At 47.2% G+C, this 18,430-nt stretch overlaps 1 protein-coding gene and 1 long non-coding RNA gene across 2 annotated transcripts in view; both read right to left on the bottom strand.

Annotated features, from left to right (window-relative positions):
- The window catches only part of LOC140418685 (uncharacterized), a 207,869-nt gene that overhangs the window by 175,361 nt on the left and 14,078 nt on the right, over positions 1-18,430 (bottom strand). The gene's annotated exons all lie outside the window — the stretch shown is intronic.
- Positions 2,636-6,133, bottom strand: LOC140418674 (uncharacterized). Its single transcript, XR_011945222.1, has 2 exons — positions 6,060-6,133; positions 2,636-5,301 (listed from the first exon to the last, which is right to left on the bottom strand). It is a non-coding gene; the product is annotated as an uncharacterized lncRNA (long non-coding RNA).

Genomic DNA, 18,430 nt, shown 5'->3' on the forward strand with positions numbered 1-18,430 from the left:
CTGAGGATGCCTCAGTGGAGGAGTTGAAGGGCAAGTGGGAGGAGGAGCTGGGAATGGATCTGGATGAGGGCCTGTGGGCTGATGCCCTGGGCAGGGTAAATTCCTCCTCATTATGTGCCAGGCTCAGCTTAATTCATTTTAAGGTGGTGTATCGGGCTCACATGACGATGGCGAGAATGAGTAAGTTCTTTGGGGTGGAGGACAGGAGCGCAAGATGTGCAGGGAGTCCGGCGAACCATGCCCATATGTTTTGGGCATGCCCGGCGCTTAAAGAATTCTGGCAGGGCTTTGCGAGGGCGATATCCAGGATCTAGGACACTCGGGTGAAGGTGAGCCCAACAATAGCGATATTTGGGGTGTCAGAGGATCCGGGAGTGCAGGAGGCGAAAGAGGCTGAGGTATTAGCCTTTGCCTCCCTGGTAGCCCGGAGATGGATCTTGCTATGTGCAGGCACTAAAAACCCCCGAGTGTGGAGACCAGGGTTAGCAATATGGCGGGGTTCCTCAGCCTGGAGCGAATAAAGTTCGCCTTGAGAGGGTCTTTGATGGGGTTCTCTCGGCGGTGGCAACCTTTCCTTGACTTTCTAGGGGAGCAGTGTCAGCAGCAGCTGCATCCGGGGGGGGGGGGGGGGGGAGGCAGGGGGACTCAGGTGGGGGGGAATTGTGGATATAATGTGAATTTTGCTTTGTATAAAGACAACACCCACCTTGTTTGTTTAATAATTCTCGTTTATTTTTGTTATGTAAAAACGTTGGTTGGAAAAAGCTTCAATAAAAACATTTATAAAAAAACCTCTCCCGTACTCACCCGCCTCTGGGCAAGGTGACACTGCGCATGTTCCGCGGAGTTCAGCACTGCGCCTGCGCACTGACCTCCCGCAGTGTGAATAGGGCACATTCACACCCGCAGGGAATGCTGGGTAACAGCAACGCCATTGAAGCATCCAAACAGAAGGAAACCAATTTTGTTACGCAATTCAAAGAAATTAATAAATACAACACATACATTCTTGTGAATATCTACGCTGTTGTATGCCATTACTAAAAAACCTTTATTTTCCTGTCAGTACATGATTAGTTTTTTGACATTTTTCCAACTTTTCCCTGACTCCTCTCAGGGTGCTAAGTCTGTGCGTCAATCCCACAGTCACTGGTTCCTCTCCTTCTCTATTTACTGATGCTGAACTGCAATTCAATGAGGGAAAATGTGAGATTGTTCATTTTGGAAGAATGAATGAGAAGGCGGGTTCTTGTTTAAATGGTGAGACTGCAGAAAGCTGTAGCCCAAAGGGACTTGGGGTTCTTGCTCATGAAGCTCAGAAAGCTAGCAGACAGGAGCAGAAGCTAATAGGGAAGGCAAATGTGATGCTGGTGCTTATGTCAAGAGAGATTTGGTCCCCTCATTTAAGGAAAGATATAATATAATTGGAGGCAGTACAGAGGAGATTCACTGCAATGATCCCGGACATGGAGGAATTTCCATGAGGAAAGATTAAACAAGTTGGGTCTGTACTCCTAGGAGTGCATAAGTACGAGAGGTGATATGATTGAAACATATAAGATTTTTAGAGGGTTAGACAGGGTAAATATTGGATGGATGTTTCCACTGATGGTAGAATGTAGGACCAGAGGACATAGTTGCAGAATAAGAGGATTTGAGGAAGAATTTTGTCTCCCAAAGAATTATGTGAGAGAACAGAGAACATACAGTGCAGAAGGAGGCCATTCAGCCCATTGAGTCTGCACTGACCCACTTAAGCCCTCACTTCCACCCATCCCCGTAACCCAATAACTCCTAACCTTTTTTGGTCACAAAGGGCAATTTATCATGGCCAATCCACCTAACCTGCACGTCTTTGGACTGTGGGAGGAAAACAGAGCACCCGGAGGAAACCCACGCAGGCACGGGAGAACGTGCAGACTCCGCACAGACAGTGACCCAGCAGGGAATCGAACCTGGGACCATGGCGCTGTGAAGCCACAGTGCTAAACACTTGTGCTACCGTGCTGCCAGGAAGCTTTGGAGGCCGCGTCCTTGAACATTTTCAGGGCTGAGATCAATAGGTTTTTAATAATTTATGGAAATCAGGGTTATGGAGAGAAGGCAGGAAAGTGGACTTAGTGTTGGATCAGACATTTTTTTAGTAAATGGAGGAGCATGCTTAAAAGGCTGAATGGCTTACTGCTGTTCCCATTGAATATTAATTATTCTATGGAACGATACAGCACAGATGAAAACTATTTGGCCCATTGTACCAGTGCTGGCTGTTTGGAAGATTCCTCCAATTAATTCCACAGTCATAATAATGATAATCTTTATTATTGTCACAAATAGGCTTACATTAACACTGCAATGAAGTTACTGTGAAAAGCACCTAGTCGCCGCACTCCGGCGCCTGTTCGGGTATACAGAGGGAGAATTCAGAATGTCCAATTCACCTAACAAGCACGTCTTTCGGGACTTGTGGGAGGAAACTGGAGCACCTGGAGCAAACCCACAAAGGTACGGAGAGATCATGCAGACTCCGCACAGTGACCCAAGCCAGGAATTAAACCCGAATCCCTGGCGCTGTGAAGCCACAGTGCTAACTCTGTGCTAATGAGCCGCCCATTGATTAACTATGATTAACACAAACTGATTTGACTTGAATTTTATTCAGAATTAAATTTCTTACAATAGGGTTGGAGTTTAAGAACATCATCATCATAATAATAATAATCTTTGTTCTTGTCACAAGTAGGCTTATATTAACACTGCAATGAAGTTACTGTGAAAATCTCCTAGTCGCCACATTCCGGTGCCTGTTCAGCTACACTGAGCGAGAATTCAGAATGTCCAATTCGTGTAACAAGCACGTCCTTCAGGACTTGTGGGAGAAACAGACCCCAATGCCTATGGTTCAGTCCAGGCTGTGATGCCCAAAACAATCCAATCAGTGAAGTTACTTGTGAACTTGCTGGTGCATCAGTAGGTTGGAATCTGAGTGAATCCCCTCCCATACTGGGAGCAGGTGAATGGCCTCTCCCCTGTGTGAAGACGCTGCTGTACAGTGAGGTGAGACGATTGTCTGAACCCTGTTCTTTGAGTGGTAAGCTGCCGATTGGGCGGCACGGTAGCACAGTGGTCAGCACTGTTGCTTCACAGCTCCAGGGTCCCAGGTTCGATTTTCGGCTTGGGTCACTGTCTGTACGGAGTCGGCACATTCTCCCTGTATTTGCGTGTGTTTCCTCCGGGTGCTCTGGTTTCCTCCCATAGTCCAAAGATGTGCAGGTTAGGTGGATTGGCCATTTTGAATTGCCCTTACTGTCTAAAAGGTTTAGGTGGGGTTACTGGTTTACGGGATTAGGGTGGAGGTATAGGCTTAAGTCGGGTGCCGACTCGATGGGCCAAATGGCTTACTTCTGAACTGTAAATTCTGTGATACAGTGAGAGCATCTGAATGGTCTCTCTCTTCAGTGTGAATATGTTAATGGGACATCAGTTCCCCAGAATCTTAAAAACACTCTTCACAGTCTGGGCATTTAAATGGTCTCCCCCAGTGTGAACTCAGTGGTGTCTCAGCAGATTGGAGGAATGAGCAAATCCCATCCTACATAGGGAGAAGATGAACAGCCTCTCCCCCATGTGAACATGTTGGTGTGTTTACAAGTGGTATGAGTGTGTGAATCCCTTTCCATACTCAGAGCACGTGAAAAGCATCTCCCAGCATGAGTGCACTGATGAACTACCGGCTGGAATGGCTAATCAAATGCCTTCCCACAGTCCCCACATTCCCATGGGTTCTCCCTAGTGTGACTGCATTTATGTTTCGAAAGGCCAGATGACCGACTGAAGCTTCGTCCACACACACAACACGTGTACGGTTTCTCCCCACTGTGAACGGTGCTTTTTCCTTCCAAGTTCAAAATCCGATGATATTCAGTTTACGATAGATTTGGTGAGTGTTAGATGCTGATGCGATGTTTAGTTTGTGTTTCCTAACTGCAAATCCTCTCTTTCCAAGACCAACTACATTAACACCTATAACTGAGCTGGAGTTATTTTTCAATTCAGCAGAAACAGACTCAAATGAACATGGTTCAATCCTGAATATGATTAACAGCATAATCCAATTACAACAGTTACTTGTGAATTTATTGGTGTTTCAGCAGGTTGGAGGACTGACTGAATCCTTCCCACACATGGAGTAGGTGAATGGCCTCTCCCCAGTGTGAATGTATCGATGTGCAAGTAGGTGGGATGATTGTGTGAAACAATCAAGTAGGTGGGATGATTGAGCAGCACGGTAGCATTGTGGATAGCACAATTGCTTCACAGCTCCAGGGTCCCAGGTTCAATTCCGGCTTGGGTCACTGTCTATGCGGAGTCTGCACATCCTCCCCGTGTGTGCGTGGGTTTCCTCTGGGTGCTCCGGTTTTCTCCCACAGTCCAAAGATGTGCAGGTTAGGTGGATTGGCCATGATAAATTGCCCTTAGTGTCCAAAATTGCCCTTAGTGTTGGGTGGGGTTACTGGGTTATGGGGATAGGGTGGAGGTGTTGACCTTGAGTCGGGTGCTCTTTCCAAGAGCCGGTGCACACTCGCTGGGCCGAATGGCCTCCTTCTGCACTGTAAATTCTATGAAACCCTTCCCACACTGGGAGCAGGTGAATGGCCTCTCCCCAGTGTGAACTCGCTGGTGTCTCAGCAGATTGGCTGAGTGAGTGAATCCCTTCCCACACTGGGAGCAGATGAATGGCCTCTCCCCAGTGTGAACTCTTCTCGTGTGTCCGCAGGGTATATGAGTGAGCAAATCTCTTCCCACACTGGGAGCAGGTGAACGGCTTCTCCCCAGTGTGAACCCACTGATGTAATGCTAGGTTAGTTCACCAATTGAATCCCAACCCACACACAGAGCACGTGTATGGCCTCTCCTGAGTGTGAATTTGCTGGTGTCTCAGCAGAGTGAATATGTGAGCAAATCCTTTCCCACACTGGGAGCAGTGAATAACCTCTCCCCAGTGTGACTGCGTTGATGAGTTTCCAACTGGCATGGGTAATTGAATCCCTTCTCACAGTCCCCACATTTCCATGGCATCTCCGTCACGACTGCAATTATGTTCCGAAAATCCAGATGATTGGCTGAAATCTTGTCCACACACAGGACACATGGTACAATTTCCCCCCACTGTGATCGGTGCTTTTTCCATTCATGTTCAAAATCCAATGATGTTCAGGTTACAATAAATTGGCTGGCTCCATCAGATTCTGATATCATGTTCGATGTCAGTTCCCCAATTGCAAAGCCTCCTCTTGTAATACCCTGTGAAATGGATTTAAAACAGAAAAAAGGGAGTGAGAGAGAACCCACAAAAACACAAAGGCAGGTTGTGAAATTGATCTGAATCAATCTGGTAATTTGTGGGAAACAGGAAAATGTAACCATGAGAACTGCTGGATTGGCATAGAAACCCAACTGGTTCACCTCTATTGGAGTAGAGAGAAAGTGAAAGGGACTGTGGGAGGAAATCAGAGCACTCTGAGGAAACCCACGCAGACATGGGGAGAACGTGCAAACTCCACGCAGTCACCCAAGGTCGGATTTGAACCCGGGTTCTAGCACTGTGAGCAGTAGTGACATCCACTGTGCCACCCCGTTTTTTTCTTCTCTGCCACTGCGCTGCATCGGTAAGACATTGGGATTCAAAGGCTAATGCAGTTTGATGGACAAGTTGTCTCCAGTCTGATCAATGGGTAACAAGCTCCTCCTAGTGGGGAGCAGAGGGGAGTTGGTATTGGTTATCTACAATGTTGTACGATTTTTCTTCTGCTTTGGTTTATTTTTATGAAAATGCTCCACCCAGTCACTGGACATTTGCCCGCTACAAAGATGGCGATCACGCATGCGCCCTGATGCACATGACATCTATTAAAGATGGAGGCCGATAACCTGGGCCTGCAGCCCCGCTCGCTGCAAACTGGGTGGTCCAGTAAGCTCTTTTCGGAGATTTGTGGCTTACACAACAGATTCACGCAGCGTTTCCGTAGATTCACGCGATTCCTCGCTCCCTCCGTACTTACCAATTTCGGAGCTGAATAAGCCGCTCCCCGACGCCATTACCCAAACTGCGCATGCTTCAATCACAGTGGGCCCCGCCCCTCATTCACTCCGATTGGTTGGAGGACCAGCCGCTCCCGGTCGGTGCTCCAGACCCGCCCCCTCTTCCTATTGGACGGGAGCTACCGTCAATCACACATTGTGAGGGTGACAGATCCGCAGGGAATTGGGTCTCCAAATAAAACCTGCTGATGGCCACAAGGTGAGAATAAAAACCTGCTGGTCCCAAATCGGCTGGTCTTGGGCTTTTTCCTGGGAACAGTCACAGGCTAATGACTGCCATCTTGATTCAGGAAGTACAGTAAGAAGTCTTACAACACCAGGTTAAAGCCCAACAGGTTTGTTTCGAATCACTAACTTTCGGAGCACTGCACCTTCCTCAGGTGAACGAAGAGGTAGGTTCCAGAAACATATATATAGACAAAGTATTCAAAGTATCGTCCTGCATCTTTGACTTTGTCTCTATATATGTTTCTGGAACCTACCTCTTCGTTCACCTGAGGAAGGAGCAGTGCTCCAAAAGCTAGTGATTCGAAACAAACCTGTTATACTTTAACCTGGTGTTGTGAGACTTCTTACTGTGCTCACCCCAGTCCAACACCGGCATCTCCACATCATGGTGACTCCCTGAGGAGTAGCAGAGCTCATGTACGGCCATCATGGTGAGGGAACAGGAAGTGGGTGGGGCTTCAGTGACTAGGGGAGAAAATGATTGAGTTGTTAACTTCACTCTGTACAGAGGTTAGAATTGATCCAAACCAGAGTAGAGGATGGGAGAAAACTGGGAGTGGAGGAAAGGAATGGTGGAGATGGGTCAATGAGTTAATAATCTTTATTAGTGCCACAAGTAGGCTTACATTAACACTGCAATGAAGTTACTGTGAAAAGCTCCTCGTCACCACACTCACCCGGTGCCTTTCCGGGTACACAGAGGGAGAATTCAGAATGTCAATTAACCTAACAAGCACGTATTTTGGGACTTGTGGGAGGAAACCGGAGCGCCCGGAGGAAACCTATGCAGACACAGGGAGAACATGCAGACTCCACACAGACGGTGACCCAAGTGGGAATCAAACACGGGACCCTGGCACGGTGAAGCAACAGTGTTACCCACTGTGCTACCGTGCCGCCTTTATGGCTAACAGTTATTCGATTCATTAGGATCAGAATGTTACAGACGTTGAATGTGGAAGGAGTAATGTTAAGTCTATTCTGCCCATGGGAAAAGATTTCAAATATTATTGTGACTGGAAAAGTGCCGATACACACACACCCAAGTAAGAGTGTTCCAGTGAACTGACTGTGAAAAGAGCTTCACCCAGTTACACAGCCTGTAGAAAGATCATACTTTCGTCAGTGGGAGATATTTGGCAAAGTATAATTTGGGGGAAAAGTGAAGTTAATTTAAATAGAGAGACTGCAGAATACCACAGTAGAGAAGGATCTATGTTTCTTATACATGAAGCACAAGTGTATTTATTACCTTACACTCCTCCAGATTGATCTCCATTTGCTTCGTTGCTGCCCAGCTGATCAGTCTACTGATATCTTCCTGTAGTCTACAACTTTATTCCTCACTGTTAACCACAACACTGCAAATGTCTCAACCATGACCCTTTGTTGAAGTCTAAATCATTAATATATAACACACAAAGCATGGAATCTTGTCCTGAACAATCCAGAACTCCGCTGGAAACAGTCTTCTGGTCACAAAAATACCTCTGGACCAATCCCCTTTGCTTCCTGCTGCTCCAGCTGATGTTTCCAGCATAATGGAAGTGTCCTGGTTTTCCCACATGGAACTCGATGTGTATTCCACAGGGCTGGGATGTGCTGTCATATCTTTATTTATTTCATTATTAACTGACTTGAGTAAATAAACTTCAGAATAAAACAAATAAAGATTCAGCAGATACTCACCAATTAGTGTTTTCCATTATCCTGAAGTCACCTTATTTTTATAGGAAGTTAACTGAAGTGTTTTCCTGACCTCTCCCATTATCTAAATGCCTCAGATTTTTATTCACTGAAAAATTCAGATTGCGTCACTGTTCAATCGCTTGTTATTTAGCTTCCTCTTCATCCCTAGATTTGATTTATTGAACACTGACCGTAATTATATAATTAATTTCAGTTTTAAGCTATTTCATGAATTTGGTTTTAATTTATAGTTGATTCCTGCAGTAACCAGACCTGTGCTCAGTCCTCTAGCTGTGCACTGACGAGTTTTTAATGAAGTTTGAACATAATCTCCCTGCTCTATATTCTGGTCCTGAAACAAGGAAAGTGTCCCAAATGCCTCTGGACCACCTGATCTACCTGTCCAGCCACCTTCAGCGGTCTGTGGATATGCAGTCCAAGGTCTCTCTGTTTCCCAATACTTCTCAGCATCATCCTATTTATTGGTCATTCCCTTGCCTTGTTTACCCATCCAAATTCATTATCTCCCACTGCTCCAGATTGAATTCCATTTAGCACTTTTCTGTCCATCTGACCCAGTCCATGGCTTTCTCCCTCATTCACTAAAACATATGAGCAACGTTTGTATAATCCTGGTGCATACATTTAAGTCTAAATCATTGATATAGACCGGAAAACTGTAGAGCCCCCCAGGAAACAGACGTCCAGGCATCATTGAGTCCCAGATGTGACTAACAGCAGCAACAACAGCTGAATCCAAACCCTGCTGTTGTCTGTGAACTTGCTGATGCCTGTGCAGGTTGTTTGACTGAGTGAATCTCCTCCCACACACGGAACAGTTAAACAGCCTCTCCCCAGTACGACTCCCACGTGTGGGCCACACGGTAGCACAGTGGTTAGCACTGCTGCTTCACAGCTCCATGGTCCCAGGTTTGATTCCCAGCTTGGGTCACTGTCTGTGCGGAGTCTGCATGTTGTCCCAGTGTCTGCGTGGGTTTCCTCTGTGCTCCGGTTTCCACAGTCCAAAAATGTGTAGATTAGGTGGATTGGCCATGCTAAATTGCCCTTAAATGTCCAAAAAGGTGAGGTGGGGTTATGGGTTAGGTTGGAGGTATGGGCTTAAGTCGGGTGCTTAAGTCCAAGGGCCGGTGCACTCGATGGGCCAAATGCCCTCCTGCACTGTAAATGCTATGATTCTGTTTCAGTGTGAACTCGCTGGTGTCTCTGCAGATTTGGTTTACTATTAAATATTTTTTCACAGTCAGAACATTTAAAAAGTTTCTGACCAGTGTGAACAAGTTGGTGTCTAGTCAGGTGGGATGACTGAGTGAACTTCTTCTCACATACGGGGCAAGTGTACGGTCTCTGCCCAGTGTGAACTCGCTGGTGTCTCAGAATCTGGGATGAACGAGTAAATCCCTTCCCAAATAGGGAGCAGGAGAATGGCCTCTCCCCAGTGTGCATGCGTTGATGTATCAGTAAACAGCTTTTACTTTTAAAGCTCTTCTCACAGTCAGAACATTTAAACGGTCTCTGATCAGTATGAACAAGTTGATGTGTCATGAGATGAGATGACTGAGTGAATCCCTTCCCACACACGGAGCAGGTGAATGGCCTCTCCCCAGTGTGAGTGCGTTGATGTATCAGTAAATACTTTCTGCTTTTAAAGTTCTTCTCACAGTCAGCACATTTAAAAGGTCTCTGATTAGAATGAACCTGATGGTGTGTCTGGAGATTTGATAAAGCATTAAATCCCTTCCCACATTCCAGACACGTGAATGGCCTTTCACCGGTGTGAGTGCGTTGATGTATCAGTAAATCCATTCTGCTTTTAAAGCTTTTTTCACAGTCGGCACATATAAATGGTCTCTGATCAGTGTGAACAAGTTGGTGTTTCAGAAAGTGGGAGGAACAAGTGAATCCTTTCCCACACACAGAGCAGGTGAACGGCCTCTCCCCAGTGTGAGTGCGTTGATGTATCAGTAAATCCTTTCTGCTTTTAAAGTTCTTCGCACAGTCAGCACATTTAAAAGGTCTCTGATTCGTGTGAACAAGTTGGTGTGTCAGGAGTTGTGATGACTGAGTGAATCCCTTCCCACACACGGAGCAGATGAACGGCCTCTCCCCAGTGTGAGTGCGTTGATGTATCAGTAAATTAATTCTGCTTTTAAAGCTCTTCTCACAGTCAGCACATTTAAAAGGTCTCTGATCACTGTGAACAAGTTGGTGTTTCAGGAGGTGTGATGACTGAGTGAATCCCTTCCCACACACGGAGCAGGTGAATGGGCTCTCCCCAGTGTGAGTGCGTTGATGTATCAGTAAATCATTTCTGCTTTTAAAGCTCTTCTCACAGTCAGCACATTTAAACAGTCTCTGGTCAGTATGAACATGCTGGTGTGTGATGAGGTTGGATAGCTTAGTGAATCCCTTCTCACACACAAAGCAGGTGAATGGCCTTTCCCCAGTGTGAATACGTCGATGAGTTTCCAATTCAGACGGGTAATTACATCCTATCCCACAGTCCCTACATTTCCACGGTTTCTCCATGGTTATTGACAGGTTATCAGGTGACGGTGGGATGCAGATTTGAAGTCACTATCAGATCAGCCGTGATGTTATTAAATGGTGGAACAGGCTCACGGAGGCTGAATGTCCAATTGCTGCTTCTTGATTCCTTTGGTGCGAATGTCCTTATGTCTCTTCAACTTGGATCATCAGTTGAAGCCTGAGTACGGTGTCTCCCTGATGTAAATGTTGCAATTTAATTTCATGCTGTGTGATTGGTTAAAGCTCAGTCCAGCAAACTGTGGAAAATTACTTCGATGTCTGTGTCTCGGTGCTTTTCCAATCACAGTGATTTTTGAATGTTTTCCCAAAGACAAAACAGACAAACATTTCTCCTTCCACGTTGAAAGGCCGGTCCTGATGAATCAAGTGACTCTGTCAGATCTCAACATGATGTTTGCATCTGCAAATATTCTGTAAAAGGAGATTACATTGAAATACTGTGAATATATAAGACACAAACAGGCCATTTTGTCACAGATTCTGCTGCTGTCCATACTCAGCACTCATCCTCGACTGTCACACCTATCAATTCTCAGCCTTTCAGCTGATTTTCGATTCCATTTTCTCTCATGTGCTTGTCCAGTTTCCTTTTGAAAACATCTCAGCACTTTCCTCAGCTCATTTCTATGTAATGAATAACACATTCTAAACCTGTGATGAATAAATTTGTCAGTATTGCCCCCTTTGATTTATTTGTAGCTGTCTTGTATTTATGACTCAATGTTTATTCCTTGTTTACGATAGAATAAATGCCCACTCCATTTATTCCTTTCTGAGAGCTATAATCTGTCATTTTACAGAAGTCATCACTGTCAATGCAGGACAGAAATCACAAAGAGATAAACCTTTCTGTTGGATTGAGTTTGTTGAGTGTAAATTCTCTCCTTCTAACCCCCTGTGAAAGGAGTTTACAAAAGTCATCACTGTCAGTCCTGGATAGAAATTCTAAACAGACAATTCTAGTTTCTCTGGAACAATTGTCCCCCTCTTGTTCCCCAAAGCTGAAAATCCCTGTCCCACACACTCTTCCTCCTCCCTGGGCTGAAATCCAAACCCATCTGCACCATTTCATTCCTCCACTCCCAGCTTTCTCCCTCCCTCTCCTCTGTCTGGGTTCAATTCACCAGCCCCTGTCTGCAGACTGACAATAAAAAGGCAGCACGGTAGCCTTGTGGATAGCACAATTGCTTCACAGCTCCAGGGTCCCAGGTTCGATTCCGGCTTGGGTCACTGTCTGTGCGGAGTCTGCACATCCTCCCCGTGTCTGCGTGGGTTTCCTCCGGGTGCTCCGGTTTCCTCCCACAGTCCAAAGATGTGCAGGTTAGGTGGATTGGCCATGATAAATTGCCCTTTGTGTCCAAAATTGCCCTTAGTGTTGGGTGGGATTACTGGGTTATGGGGATAGGGTGGAGGTGTTGACCTTGGGTAGGGTGCTCTTTCCAAGAGCCGGTGCAGACTCGATGGGCCGAATGGCCTCCTTCTGCACTGTAAATTCTATGAAAAACAATGGGTCTTATTGTGGGTTTGGGGCCTCCAGCGGGTGTTTGTGAATCCTCCCCTTCCACCTGCCAGGGTTTACTTCCTTCCCAGAGATCAGAGTCCTCATTGATTTGAGTGCAAAGTGTAAGCTCTTATTTATTGTCCCCATACCCCATCCTCTGATGTGAACCATCCTCCAGTGTCTGAAGCAGGATGGTGCCCATTAACCTGGGCCTGTTCCCGGGAGGGAGATGCCCTGCAGCTGCAAACCAGGGAGCTGACAATCATAGAATTTACAGTGCAGGAGGAGGCCTTTCGGCCCATCGAGACTCCACCGGCCCTTACAAAGAGCACCCTACTCAAGCCCACGTCTCTACCCTATCCCTGTAACCCCTATTTAAACTTTCTGGACACTAAGGGCAATTTAGCATGGACAATCCACCTAACCTGCACATCTTTGGACTGTGGGAGGAAACCAGAGCACCCGGAGGAAACCCACGCACACACAGGGAGGATGTGCAGACTCCGCACAGACAGTGACCCAAGCCGGAATCGAACCTGTGACCCTGGAGCTGTGAAGCAATTGTGCTATCCACAATGCTACCGTGCTGTCTATATATGTGGTTGTGGAACCCGCTTCTTCATTCACCTGAGGAAGGAGCTGCGCTCCGAAAACTAGTGATTTGACACAAACCTGTTGGACTTTAACCTGGTGTTGTAAAACTTCTTACTGTGCCCACCCCAGTCCAATGCCAGCATCTCCACATCAAGACTAGTAAAGCAGAGAACCAGGCTGAAGCTCTGGGGATCGGGGTTCCACACGGCAGATCAACCCAGCAACTCAATTTAAGGGCAATTCAGGAGGGTGTAAATGAATAATGAAAATGTCAATCATGTAATTTTTCCCCACACGGAAATGAATGGGGTTTGATAATGTTTCTGTGCAGTTTTAAACCGAGGGCCTTTAAGCAAACATGATAATCACTGCACAACAGAACCAGGGACCAGCGCTTAGTGCATTGACCGAGAATAGTAAACAGTGCGCCCTTATTGCACTGACGAACCTTCTATTGCGTGAGTACAATTTGACTGAAAATTAGGCTATTGGCGGAGAAATTGATCTGACATTAGAATCATAAAATTCCACAGCACATTAGAAAACCATTCACAACTAACACGGGTGAACTCTGTCTGCGATTCCTGCCATTCTCCATCACAGAGGATTTTGCAGGGTATCATTTGGAACTTTGCGGGTGTGTTTAGCTATTGAACAACAAATAACAATGATACAACCTAGCTGCAAATTTAGATGAGTAACGTCAACAATGTTTCGAATAATAATAATATGGGACATTTGCTGTGTGGGGAACGTGATAACCAGTACACTGAAAAAACAGCTGATTGTCTATGAGCCCATTGTACTGGTGTTTTGAAAATCTGTTGTGTTATCTGTAAAAATGATAAAAGTCGAATAAAAATATAGATTGAAAAAGAGCAAATTGATTAGACTCAATGTCCATCTCTCTTTCTGTGATCTTGAAGTTTCTCTATTCCAATTATTCTTCCAATTTGCTTTTGAAGAAGGAGTTTCTGCAGAATCCTTGCTCAGTTTGATTTAACGAGAACCTTCCCCTGGTCCAATGATCAGAAGATTTGGACCTGAAGATGGTGTAGTTTACGATATAAACATTATGTAATCATGCAATTGGTTTCATATTGAATTTTTCTGCTGAAGCATCTTGTCATTATTTCTGAGTTGATAACAGAATCTAATTACATTTGATCTCCATCCTGTTTACAGAGTCTGTCTATTAGAGAGGGAAAGGATTTGTGAAGCTTAACAAAGCCCTCTAGAGATCACTTTGCTGAATTATTTTACTTTATTAGATTTCAAATGAATTATGAAATGTAGAAATATCCACCCAGCAAATATTTCCTCTCGTCCAGTAATAATATAATTCTTACGTTCCTTCGAAAAACATCAAACAATTTTTTAAAAATATATATATTTTGTTGAAATTTTTTTCCCTGAACAACATTTTTCCTGCTTACAAAACAAACGAAACGATAACAATAACAAAACAGAAATTTTTAACAATAATAATAATAATACACAAATAACAAAACCTCAGTCTCAATTGACCTATATTCAACTAAACCTCCCCCCCCCCCCACTCTCTCTCGGTTGCTGCTGCTGGTCATCTGTCTTCCCTCTAACGTTCCCCTAGGTAGTCGAGAAATGGCTGCCATCGCCTGGTGAACCCTTGAGCCGATCCTCTCAGGGCAAACTTTATCTGCTCCAGTTTAATGAACCCCGCCATATCGTTTACCCAGGCCTCCAGTCCGGGGGGTTTCGCCTCCTTCCAGATGAGTAGGATCCTGCGCCGGGCTACGAGGGACGCAAAGGCCACGACATCGGCCTCTTTCGCCTCCTGCACTCCCGGCTCTTCCGCAACTCCAAATATAGCTAACCCCCAGCTAGGTTTGACCCGGGCATTCACCACCTGCGAGATCACTCCCGTCACTCCCTTCCAATATCCTTCCAGTGTCGGGCACTCCCAAAACATATGTGCGTGGTTTGCCGGGCTCCCGCCACACCTCCCACATTTGTCCTCCACTCCAAAGAACCTGCTCAATCTTGCTCCCGTTATGTGTGCTCTATGTAGCACCTTAAATTGAATCAGGCTAAGCCTGGCGCATGAGGAAGAGGAATTTACCCTGCTTAGGGCATCAGCCCACATACCCTCCTCTATCTCCTCCCCTAATTCTTCTTCCCACTTTCCTTTTAGTTCGCCCACTGACTCCTCCCCCTCCTCCCTCATCTCTCGGTATATCTCTGACACCTTGCCCTCTCCGACCCACACCCCTGAAAGCCCCCTGTCCTGTATCTCCTGTGTCGGGAGCCGCGGAAATTCCCTCACCTGTTGTCTAGTAAACGCCCTCACCTGCATGTATCTCAAGAAATTTCCCCGGGGTAACTTATACTTTTCTTCCAATGCTCCCAAACTCGCAAAAGTCCCATCTATGAATAAATCTCCCACCTTCCTAATTCCCAACTGGTACCAACTCTGAAATCCTCCATCCATTCTTCCTGGGGCGAACCTATGGTTGTTCCTGACAGGGAATCCCACCAGGGCTCCCCGTACCCCTCTCTGTCGCCTCCACTGTCCCCATATGTTAAGTGTTGCTGCCACCACCGGGTTCGTGGTGTACTTTTTAGGTGAGAACGGTAGCGGTGCCGTCACCAGCGCCTCTAGACTCGTCCCTTTACAGGACCTTCTCTCCAGCCTTTTCCATGCCGCTCCCTCAACCTCCATCATCCATCTACGTATCATTGCCACATTGGCGGCCCAATAATAATCTCCCAAGTTCGGTAGTGCCAGTCCTCCTCTGTCCCTACTGCGCTGAAGGAACCCTCTCCTTACTCTCGGAACTTTCCCTGCCCACACGAAGCTCCTGATGCTCCTGTCTATTTTATTAAAAAAGGTCCTGGTGATTAAAATAGGGAGACATTGGAATACAAATAAGAACCTCGGGAGGACCATCATCTTAATTGCTTGCACCCTGCCCGCCAGCGATAAAGGCTGCATGTCCCACCTCTTAAAGTCCTCCTCCATTTGTTCTACCAGCCGTGTCAGATTAAGTCTGTGCAAGGTTCCCCAGCTCCTAGCGATCTGAATCCCCAGGTATCGGAAGTTTCTTTCCACTTTCCTTAGAGGCAAGCCTTCTATCTCTCTACTCTGGTCCCCTGGATGTATCACAAATAATTCACTCTTCCCCATGTTTAGCCTATACCCCGAGAAATCCCCGAACCCCCTCAAAATTTGCATAACCTCTATCATCCCCCCCGCTGGGTCCGACACGTATAACAATAGGTCATCCGCGTATAACGAGACTCGGTGTTCTTCTCCCCCTCTAGTCACCCCTCTCCATTTCCTGGAGTCTCTCAAACGCCATGACCAGAGGTTCGATTGCCAATGCAAACAACAATGGAGACAGCGGGCATCCCTGTCTTGTTCCCCTATATAATCGGAAATACTCCGATCTATGTCGACCTGTAACTACGCTTGCCGTTGGCGCCCCATAAAGTAGCCTAACCCAGCGAATAAACCCGTTCCCAAACGCAAACCTCCTTAACACTTCCCATAAATACTCCCACTCCACCCTATCAAATGCCTTCTCTACGTCCATTGCCGCCACTATCTCTGCCTCCCCCTCCACTGAGGGCATCATTATCACCCCTAATAGTCGTCGCACGTTAACATTCAGTTGTCTCCCTTTTACGAACCCAGTCTGGTCTTCGTGCACCACCCCGGGACACAGTCCTCTATCCTCGATGCCAGCACCTTTGCCAGCAATTTGGCGTCCACGTTCAATAGTGAAATAGGTCTATAGGACCCGCACTGCAACGGATCTTTGTCCCTCTTCAACATTAGCGATATCGTCGCCTCCGACATCGTCGGGGGTAGAGTCCCCCCTTCCCTGGCCTCATTGAACATCCTCGCCAACAACGGGGCCAACAAGTCCACATATTTTCTGTAGTATTCCACCGGGAACCCGTCCGGCCCCGGGGCCTTCCCTGCTTGCATGCTTCCCAGTCCCTTAATAACCTCATCCACCTCAATCGGTGCCCCCAGGCCTTCCACCTCCTGCTCCTCCACTTTCGGGAACCTCAATTGGTCCAGGAACTGCCGCATCCCCTCCTCTCTCTCTAGGGGCTGAGACCTATACAGTTCCTCATAAAAGGTCTTAAACACCTTGTTTATCTTTCCTGCCCTTCGCTCAGTGTCTCCCCTTTCATCCCTAATTCCTCCTATCTCCCTCGCTTCTGCCCTCTTTCGCAGTTGGTGCGCCAACAGGCGACTAGCCTTTTCCCCATATTCATACCTCCTCCCCTGTGCCTTCCTCCACAGTACCTCCGCCTTTCTGGTGGTCAGAAGGTCAAACTCGGTCTGGAGTCGTCTCCTCTCCCTGTACAGCTCCTCCTCCGGGGTCTCTGCAAATTCCCTGTCCACCCTTAAAATCTCCCCCAGTAGTCTATCCCTTTCCTTGGCCTCTGTTTTCCTTTTGTAGGCCCCAATAGAAATCAGCTCTCCTCTGACCACCGCTTTTAGTGCTTCCCATACCACTCCCACAGGGACCTCGCCGTCGTCATTGACCTCCAGGTATCTCTCAATACACCCCCTCACTCTTGCACACACTCCCTCATCCGCCATCAGTCCCACATCTAATCGCCAGAGTGTTCTCTGCTCCCTGTCCTCTCCTAATTCCAGGTCCACCCAATGTGGGGCATGGTCCGAAACCGCTATGGCTGAGTATTCAGCCTCTTCCACCCTAGAGATCAACGACCTTCCTAAAACAAAAAAATCTATCCGGGAGTACACTTTATGGACATGGGAGAAGAAGGAATACTCCCTAGCCCTGGGTCTAAGAAATTGCCATGGATCCACTCCCCCCATTTGGTCCATAAGCCCCTTAAGTACCTTGGCCGCTGCCGGCCTTCTTCCGGTCCTTGAGCTGGATCTATCTAGCCCCGGGTCCAGCACCGTGTTGAAGTCCCCTCCTAAAATCAAATTTCCTGCCTCCAGGTCCGGAATACGCCCCAGCATCCATCTCATGAACCCCGCATCGTCCCAATTTGGGGCGTACACATTAACCAACACGACCTCCATTCCCTCCAGCCTACCACTCACCATTACATATCTACCTCCACTGTCTGCTACGATGTTCTTTGCTGCAAATGCTACCCGTTTCCCCACCAAAATGGCCACCCCTCTGTTCTTTGTGTCCAGTCCTGAGTGGAACACCTGTCCCACCCATCCTTTCCTTAGCCTAGCTTGGTCCGCCACCTTTAGGTGCGTCTCTTGGAGCATAGCCACGTCTGCCCTTAATCCTTTCAAATGCGCGAGCCAGACCCTTTTTATCGGTCCATTCAGGCCTCTCACGTTCCACGTGATCATCTCACTGGGGGGCTACCTGCCCCCCTCCCGTGTCGACTAGCCATTACCTTCTCTAGGCCAGTCCCATATCCCGCCTCCGCGCTCCCGCTCGCTCCCCCAGCGTCGCACTCCGCCCCCAACCACCCACCCTTTAGCCATTTCCTTTTGGATTTCCGCAGCAGCAACCCAGTTGTCCCCTTCCCCCCCTCCCCCCCCCGCTAGATCCCTATCTAGCTTGATTGCTCCCCCCATATCACTTCCGTAAGTCAGCTGACTTCAACTGACCCCGGCTACTCCTGCTCACTCCTCGGCCCCCCCGGTGTGAGGGAACTCCCATCCGCCTTGCGCCTGTTTTCCCGCCTTATTCTTTCTGGCGCGGGAACATCCCTTTACCTAACCCGCCTCTTATGGCGCAGCTCCCTTTCCCC

Source organism: Scyliorhinus torazame, chromosome 5 (genome assembly GCF_047496885.1).
Source record: "Scyliorhinus torazame isolate Kashiwa2021f chromosome 5, sScyTor2.1, whole genome shotgun sequence".
Lineage (NCBI taxonomy): Eukaryota > Metazoa > Chordata > Chondrichthyes > Carcharhiniformes > Scyliorhinidae > Scyliorhinus > Scyliorhinus torazame.